Source organism: Dioscorea cayenensis, chromosome 5, assembly GCF_009730915.1.
Source record: "Dioscorea cayenensis subsp. rotundata cultivar TDr96_F1 chromosome 5, TDr96_F1_v2_PseudoChromosome.rev07_lg8_w22 25.fasta, whole genome shotgun sequence".
In the NCBI taxonomy this organism is placed as follows: domain Eukaryota; kingdom Viridiplantae; phylum Streptophyta; class Magnoliopsida; order Dioscoreales; family Dioscoreaceae; genus Dioscorea; species Dioscorea cayenensis.
This window is the reverse complement of record NC_052475.1, coordinates 14,506,670-14,516,238: the sequence shown is the minus strand read 5'-3', so window position 1 is coordinate 14,516,238 and position 9,569 is coordinate 14,506,670. Positions and strand designations below refer to the sequence as shown.

At 43.3% G+C, this 9,569-nt stretch overlaps 2 non-coding genes across 2 annotated transcripts; both read left to right on the top strand.

Moving 5' to 3' along the window:
• Nucleotides 1-6,487: 6,487 nt before the first annotated feature.
• On the top strand, nt 6,488-6,589 carry LOC120262642. The gene has a single exon (XR_005536903.1). It is a non-coding gene; the product is annotated as a small nucleolar RNA R71 (small nucleolar RNA).
• A 2,309-nt stretch (nt 6,590-8,898) lies between these two features.
• On the top strand, nt 8,899-9,006 carry LOC120262544. Its single transcript, XR_005536813.1, has one exon. It is a non-coding gene; the product is annotated as a small nucleolar RNA R71 (small nucleolar RNA).
• Nucleotides 9,007-9,569: the final 563 nt, after the last annotated feature.

Genomic DNA, 9,569 nt, shown 5'->3' with positions numbered 1-9,569 from the left:
AAGCATTATCCGAGTACCCCATCTTTATCTATTGCCTTACCCTCTTCTTACTTTTGCTCTTTCACTTGTTGATTTTATTGTTGAGAATTGAATCAATTTCACACCTATCACAATTGATCTTCCACATAGCTAAGAATCAAATTAAGTATTTTCACTCCCTACTCCGTGTGGATTCGACCCCGCTCACCCGGGATTATTACTTCGACAAGGCCATGCACTTGCGGGATATAAGCAAGGGGAACTTGTCAGTGTTCTTTCATCTTCTCACTCAAAAGCCTCCCTTCAACCTCACGACCACTTCTCAAAGTGATCGCCTTCACATGTTCTCTAGGGTTGGTTTCCGTGTTGCTTGGTAAAGTTCCATGTGGCTTTTCGGAGAGAGTCTTCGTAATTTGCCTCACTTGATTTTCAAGATTGTGCAAGGAGGCGCTGTGATTGCAAAGTGTAGCCTCGACTGATTCAAACCTTGTATTTTCCGATTGAACAAATCTAGCCAAGTGCTTCTCCAAATCTGTCATTCGGGTTTCCAAGCCTAAAATTCTTTTTTCCACTTGAGGGCTTGTTGTTGTTGGAAACCTGATGGCCTCATGGTCTTCTGTGGTCCTTGATTACTCCATGAAAAGTTGGGATGATTCTTCCAAACTGAATTGTAGGTGTTGCTGTATGGATTCCCTTGAGGTCTCATTCCATTACCTACAAAGTCAACGTTTTCAATTGAAGAAACATCACCAATGACGATTGGGCAATCGGATGGAGCATGTCCTCCACCAGAACCGGTACAATTGGTCATGGCCGCAACTCTATTCGCAGCTATAAGATCTAGCTTCTTACTCAAACTCTCCACTTGGGCCGCCAATGAAGTTACCGCATCAATTTCATGGAGGACGGCCACCTTTTTATTCTCCCTAGCATTCCACTGGCAGCTATTTAACCCCATTTTCTCAATCAATTGATGAGCCTCATCGGGGGTCTTGCTACCTAATGTACTGATCGACACAAAGTGTGTACACCCGCAAGCGCACCTGGTCGTCAAGTAATAAACCACTCGCGCATGCACGAGTGGGTCATATTCCCAAGGGGCCTGAGGAGCTACCCTACTCACTTCTTACCTATTGTTTAGCTCACCGATTCCAAGGTAGGAGAAAAGAAGAAAAGAAAGCAAAATGAAAAAGCAAGATGAATTCTTAAAAAAATACGAAACAAGCTAAACACGGGAGATGCTCAAGGTTGGAAAAGCAGTCACGGATGTGGATTCCCAAGGGGTTACTAAAAGTGCAAAGGATACCGAGGTAATTAAGCACGTGGCTAGTTGGACCCGAGAAAACCAAAACCTAGGTCAACCCGATGGTCACGGCAATTGACCCCCTAACCCGGTGCAAGTGTTGGCAGCGTAATCTCTTCCACCCAACTTCCCACACGGTTTGCAAGGAGAATGTTGGTTTTCACAAGTTAGGGTGGAAACACAAGTAGTTTTCAACCCTAGGATTGGAGGGGTATAAATACCCGATGGTCACGGCATATTTATACAATGAACACTTCCTAGTTTGGTGGAGTCTAGCACTAAGGCAATGGTCATGCTACAAAAGTGCTACCAAGAATTTGATACATCACTCAATTAAATGTACCAAAACAAGTAAGAACACCAAACAAGGATCTCAACAAGCCAAACATGCATAAACTACTCAAATAATCCAAAACATCACAAGTTCACCCCCTAGGTTCAACTACATCCGGTGACCTAGGGGTTTAGTTGTTCATGCTCAACAAGAAAACCAAATAATCCATACAAACAACTAAAGTAAACATGAGGAACACTCCCTCAAATGATGAAGGTTAAATGACGCAAGAATCCCCGGAGAAAGCCTTCCGAAGACGCCACTCAAATGGGTGGCTTCCCGTTGTCTTCAACCTCCAAGCAATGATGCCCTAGAAGTAGATCCTCCTCGTTCTTGCTCTCCCCACCGAGAAATGCTCGGGTTTTCCTCCCTTTTTGCCCTCGTAAAGCTTGGGTTCAAGTGATGTGGAAGTGTCCTCCAAACCCTAGCCAGCCTTACCCCCAAAGAAGATGAAGAATCAAGAAGAAGATGCCCAAAAAATGCCCTTCAAGACCTTATAAGTGCCCAGATCCCAACCGGTAAACGGGTCAGTATATCGGCCGTATACCGACCCCTCGGGAATTTCAGTTTCTGCCGAGAAGCCCGCGATGAGCTACAGTGACTGCTAAAGTGAAACTACTACAATGAGTAGTGAAGTGATATTAGCTTTGTCTCATCTAGAATGCCCCAATGAGTGTGTGCAACCTCCCACCTTGACCTCCACACCCTGGATTATCCCAGGATGCCCTTTCACCACACACAGAATGAAGATGACATTAAAGTGCCAAAGACTTCTTCAATACTCAGGTAAAAGTCCTCTGGTTCCTCAACACGATTTTAACCCTTAAGTGATTGTGAAACAGGTTCCAAGAGATCACAAGAGATGCTTTATTTTCTTCCCACACAATTATACACACTTTCTCTTTTTCTTGGGTCCGCCTAACATAGACAGCACAGAAAATAATCTTTCAGATGGATGCACATGCTGGTTAGGCACAAGAGTCACCCACTTACTCAATTACAGTCTACATAGACGCATTCATTCTTATAAACTTATAAAGCGGAGGAATACTTGACATAGACCCCTTTCTTTAACCTCTCATGATCCCCGACAAAACAACACCCGCTACAAACAAGTTCGGTGGAGGAACTCGGAAGCTTTTTAAAAAGTGCATTGAAGACCGAATTTAACAAATTAATGCCAATGTCATCATGATGGGTTGGTTAGAGCGTACAAGGTGAGTGATCGTGAACATGTATACGAGTGCACTAGAGATGAAAGCAGAGCTACATTCAAGCACATGCAATGTACTGACTCACACCTATCATTCTACCAAGCCAGGAAGTCCCTAAGTAAACATTCATAGCCATCATAGGTAGTAAGCATGCAAAAGGATAAAATACTCCAAGTAAGAAAAAAACATCCCCGGACCTAAAAAGTCGTACATTGCCCTCAATGTACCTAAGTCAAGCAGAGAAAAAAATGGGGAATGAAAAAAACAATAAGCACGAAATGGGGTAAAGACACTTTCCCGATTCCACTGGTGTGATTCCAAATTCTCCACATGGATCGATGCATACCACATAATGAGGGTGAAAAGTACAAGCTTCACAAAAATTAATGATCTCGAAAAAGACCAAGAAGCCAATCATCATTCACAATTTTTAAAAGGGGAAATGGAAATAAAATACGGGAGAGCGCCATGAGAAACAAAAATAGGAGCATAGTAGGGGAAAGGCCCTAGCTAGCTCAAAAGTACAAGTCTGAACAACACACAACAAACAAAGATAGAACAGAAGAACAAATACAAAATACACAAAAGTATGTCATGGGTCTATGAAGCTAGAGGAAATGATGATGCGAGCACAAGATCTTGGTAGCGTAGAAAGCACCAAAAGAATGAAAAAAATTCAAGACAATGCTAGTGCTACAGTAAATTCGAAAACCAATGTCAAGAACTTTGCTTGCAAAAGTAGCCAAAAAAATTGTACAAATCAAGGAAAAAAATTCTTGATAATCATTAAGCATTCATTCAACAACAAAAAAATCCAAGAAACTTCACCCACAAAAAGCATGAAAAGCTCAAAGTTTTGAGTGAAAGAACAAACCTTCAACCAAGAGTAAGATGTGCAAAATATAATGGTTGGATCTGGCCAAAAGCTTGCTCAAACTCTAATTTTTATGTCACTAAAATGGAGAAGAGGGGAGAAGAGCAAACTAGAGCAAAAATTGAAGGAAAAGCGGTGGAGAAATGAGGGAGAAAAGGGTAGAAGAGTGGAGAAGATGAATGAATAGTTTGCTGCCCTAAGTCCTTAAGTACCCTTTCACTCTTGTGGTCTTGCCGACCATCCTTGCAGCCGCAAGGATGGTCCTCAAGACTCGGGATGAGTCTTAAGGGGCATCCTTGCGACGCAGGATGGTCCTCAAGACTCCTGGATAGGTCCGAGGGGCATCCTTGCGACGCAAGGATGGTCCTCGAGATTTTCCTGACGCACGTTGATTCTCCACGCGTTGTACACTTCGTTTTATGATTAAAACCATGAAAAATAAAGCCGGAAACATCGACAAAACACTCAAAACATCATCAAGATTGCATCAAAAACAAGAAATTACTCAAAGACCACATGACAAACAAAAGAGAATACAAAGGCTAATGAGCTAAGAAAAAAATGATGAAAACACAAATACAACCAAACCACACTAAAATACAAGTCCAACACACAAACACAAATGAGGAAATTAATACGAGGAATGAAATGAACTTGGGTTGCCTCCCAAGAAGCGCTTGTTTAACGTTGTTAGCTTGACGTGCATTACCTCAAAAGATCATGGTGGAACAAATGGATGGAAGTTACCTCGAGCCCTTGGAGTTGTGTTGCCACTTGGAAAATTCAATGAAAGGCATGAGAAAACTTTAAATTTACCATGGTTTCCAAAGAATAAATGATCAACTTCATCCGGGTGTAATGTGGACAACTTTTTCTCCACTTTTTTGTTTCTCCTTCGATTTTCTCCAAATCTTCTTAACACCCTTAATTTTCTTGCCATTGAGTGGTGAATTACCCTCCACTTGATTAATTTGTTGTGTTGGTGGAGGGGGAAGTTCTTCTTCGGCATATTGGCACGGGAACTGATCCAAGTACTCATCCAAAGGGTTTAAGGCAAGCACCTCCTACACACAATCAGAAATAATCTCATCAGTAGTATCAGTGAAGTATAGTTTGTCATCATGATCAAGTGTGTGCTTCATTCCTTCAGGGAGGGTGAAGACCACTTGCTCGTCTCCGACCCTCAAGGTCATCTTGCCCTCTTGAACATCAATTAGAGCACCTAAAGTATTAAGGAATGGATGTCCAAGGATTAAGGGAACCTCAACATCATCACCCACATCTATAATCACAAAATCTACAGGAATGATGAGTTTGTCAACTCTAACAAGGACATCTTTGACTACCCTTCGAGGCCGTCGCACTGATCTATCAGTAAGCTGCAATGTCATTCTTGTACGCCTTAGGTCTTCTAATCCCAGTTTCAAGAACAAGTTGTATGGCATTACATTTATGCTAGCCCCAGATTCGGCTAGAGCATGCTCCGTCATTCCTTCACCAAGTACACACGGAATTACAAAACTACCCGGATCCTTTAACTTATGTGGCAGGTTTTTCTCTAGAATAGGCGTGTAGTTCGATGAAGTGCAAGCTGTGCCTCGATCCTCTAACTTTCTCTTATTAGTGAGCAGCTCCTTCAAAAATTTGGCATACTTTGGCATTTGAGCCGATGACCTCAATGATTGGAATATTTATGTGAAGTTGTTTGAAGATATTGAGAAATTTCTTGAATTGGGCCTCATCCTTATCTTGTTTGAGTCTCGAAGTGCGGTATCAGCGGCTTGTATTCGTACCCCCTTGAAATGTTAGGATTGGGGGAGTCTTCAACAAGTTTCCTCCCATTGTCCTTACATGCATGTTCATCCAAATTAGGGTCTTCCCGGACAGTTTACCCCCATCATTGGGAGCACTTGGGATCTCTTTTTCCTTACTTCCAGCGCCTCCCACTTCTCAAAGTAACGACTTGTAATTGTTCCCTTGGGTTTGCATTCGGTGTTGCTCGGCAAACTCCCCGAGGATCGTTCGACTTGACCACGAGCAAAAGTCTGTCCCACTTCAGTTTACTAGAGAATGGATGGACGCTTGGACATTTTTCAGTATGACACCGAATTCATCAAGTTTCTTTTCATTCTACGAGAAACGTGCCTCTGTGCCAAGCATGAATCTTGCTAATACATCCTCCAGTGGAGAGTTTCTTCTCTTGTGGAGGAGGAGCATGGTATTGGTTTCCACGAAATGGTGGAGGCTTGTCTCGAGATTGGCCTTGATTCCAAGAGGGATTTGACGAGCCTCTCCAACCATAATTGTAAGTGTTACCAAATTGGTTCCCTGGTCCCACATGGTCCACCCCCAACATAATCAATTGTTTTCTACGAGGAGGTGATGGGGCAACAAAAATAGGACATTGTAATGTTGCATGCCCGACCCCACAAGTGTCACATGACAAAACGGCCTTGGAACCCAAGCTGGACCCCAACTTTCGAGCTGGTCAACTATTCATGCTAGGGCATCATGCTTTTGAATTACGCTCGGCGATATGCTTCGTCAAGGCATCAATCTTCGCGACCAATGCTGTGGATTCATTCACCCTCATACAGCCCTCGCAGCCCTTGGAGGCTTACGTCTAGTGCTCAATGACACTCGTTCTTTGGACATATTCTCAATTAATTCCTCGGCCTCTTGAGGAAGCTTGTTGCTTAAAGAACCACATGCTGCATCAATAAAGCTGTCTAGTAGCATAGTTCAGCCCGTTACACAACATCGTGACTCTCATCCATGCTGGGAAGCCATGATGTGGACACTTGCGAAGAAGATCCTTAAATCGTTCCTGGGCTTCAAATAGTGTCTCACTATCACCTTGCTCGAAAGACGATATCTCTCAGTCTCAATCTTGCGGCCTTGCTTGGAGGAAAATACGGGCTAGGAACTTCTCGACCATTTCCTTCCAAGTGGTGACGGACCCGGAGCTAAGGACGTGAGCCATCATGTATGCTGCATCTCTCAAGCTGAACGGGAACAACCTCGATCCCGATGGCATCATCTGACACTAATTTGATCTTGAAAGTGGAGCAGATTTGAAGGAACCGAGCAAGATGGGCATGGGGATCCTCATCCGCTAGACCATCAAAACTGTACTGAATTCTGAATCATCCCTATGGTACTCGCCTTGATTTTCAAAGTTATTAGCCGGAGCGGTTGGTACTTGGACACTAAATTCTTCTCCGGTGAGCCCGTGGCCTTTCATATTCCGATAGGGTCTTCCTAGGCTCCTCCATGGTCGACGGTTCACTTGACTCAACCCTGAACCTCTTGTTGTCTAAAACTTTCTGCTGCTTCTCTCAATCTTTGATGCAAAGTTCTTTCTATCTCGTTATCGGGTTCAGTCAAGTTTGCTTGACTCGCTTGTGTCATAAGATGTGTACCTACATGAATTGAGGAGTCAAGAAGTTAGTTAATAGTAAGAACACAAAGATGGGTAATTACAAAAGATCATCAACCAAAAACACAAAAGACAAACAAAACAAAAGAGCAAAAACAAAATGAAAATGAAAAGGCTAAATCAACAAGTGTAAAGCTTTCCAAATATTCCTCGATGATTGGTCCCGACAGCGTCGCCAAAAAAACTTGATCGACACAAAGTGTGTACACTCGCAAAGTCGCAGGGGTCATCAAGTAATAAACCACTTGCTCATGCACGAGTGGGTCGTATTCCCAAGGGGCCCCGAGGAGCTACCCTACTCACTTCTTACCCGTTGTTTAGCTCACCGATTCCAAGGTAGGAGAAAAAGAAAAGAAAGCAAAATGAAAAGCAAGATGAATTCTTAAGAAATACGAAACAAGCAAAACACGGGAGATGCTCAAGGTTGGAAAACGGTCATTGATGTGGATTCCCAAGGGGGTTACTAAAGTGAAAAGGATACCGAGTAATTAAGCACGTGGCTAGTTGGACCGAGAAAAAAAAAACCTAGGTCAACCCGATGGTCACGGCAATTGACCCCTAACCCGGTGCAAGTGTTGAGCGCGGAATCTCTTCCACCAAACTTCCCACACGATTGCAAGGAGAATGTCGGGTTTCACAAGTTAGGGTGGAAACACAAGTAGTTTTTCAACCCTAGGATTGGAGGGGTACAAATACCCGATGGTCACGGCATATTTATACAATGAACCATTCCTAGTTTGGTGGAGTCTAGCACTAAGGCAATGGTCATGCTACAAAAGTGCTACCAAGAATTTGATACATCACTCAATTAAATGTACCAAAACAAGTAAGAACACCAAACAAGGATCTCAACAAGCCAAACATGCATAAACTACTCAAATAATCCAAAAACATCACAAGTTCACCCCTAGGTTCACCTACATCCGGTGACCTAGGGGGTTTTAGTTGTTCATGCTCAACAAGAAAACCAAATAATCCATACAAACAACTAAAGTAAACATGAGGAACACTCCCTCAAATGATGAAGGTCGAATGACGCAAGAATATCCGGAGAAAGCCTTCTGAAGACGCCACTCAAAGGGGTGGCTTCCCGTTGTCTTCAACCTCCAAGTAATGATGCCCTAGAAGTAGATCCTCCTCATTCTTGCTCTCCCCGCCGAGAAATGCTCGGGTTTTCCTCCCTTTTTGCCCTTCTAAAGCTTGGGTTCAAGTGATGTGGAAGTGTCCCTCCAAACCCCTAGCCGGCCTTACCCCCCAAAGAAGATGAAAAAAATCAAGAAGAAGATGCCCAAAAATGCCCTTCAAGACCTTATAAGTGCCCGGATCCCGGTCGGTAAAGCGGGTCAAGATATCCGGCCGTATACCCGACCCCTCAGAATTTCGAGTTCTCGAGAAGCCCGCGATGAGCTATAGTGAGTCGCTATGATTGAAACTACTACGAGTACCACCTCTACAGATCTGTACTACGATAATCCCGGCCCCCGAAAATGCCGCTTTGTTCTTTGAATTTATCCCTCAATCGCGTCACCGAGGCCCCAAGGCTTCAAATGGGCCTGAAAATGTAAAAAAATAACACAATTTAAACCAAAAGGGCATCGATTCAACAAATAAATATAAAGAATCCTACAAAACAAATACATGTAGAGTAGGACTTTTAGACGCTTTATCATGTACCTCCCGGCACGCAGATCCAAGAGTTGCCTTGTACTCGGGTTCAAACCATTGTAGAAGGTTTGAACAATCATCCACTCCGAGAATCCATGTTGCGGACACTTTTGCGAGGAGTTCCTTGAACCTTTCCCATGTCTCAAATAGAGACTCCAATTCCAACCGCACGAAGGGTGAGATCTCATTTCTAAGCTTTGTCGATTTTTCGGGAGGGAAATAATGGGCTAGAAAAAGCTTCTACCATCTCCTCCCATGTAGTGATTGATGCTCTAGGTAATGAGTGTAGCCAACGCTTTGCTTTCCCCTTTAAGGAAAAATGGGAAGGCTCTCAAGTTGATGGCATCATCCGTCACACCATTTATCTTCAAAGATGTCTCTATGTGACTATTTTGGATCCTCATCGCCAAATCGTTAGATTGTGTGAGCTCTGCATGACGATATGGATGAATGCCGGCTTTAGCTCGAAGTTTTGAACTGCAATTGGGGGACGCACAACACTCGATTGTGTCCTCAACACTGAAGGTCTGGCATAATCGGATAATGTTCATTGTTGCTCATTTTGTTCTGCCATGTTGTCAGATCCTTCTACTTCCAAATCAACTGGATTATGCTGTTCTTGCACAGGTTCTTTCCCTTTTCTTCTAAGTGTACGTTCAAGCTCAGGGTCTCCTTCAATCAATATTGATGGATTCCCTCACGGGTCATAACCTGGAGCTGCACCAAAAATCAAGTAAAAGAAAATCAGTACGATGATAGAA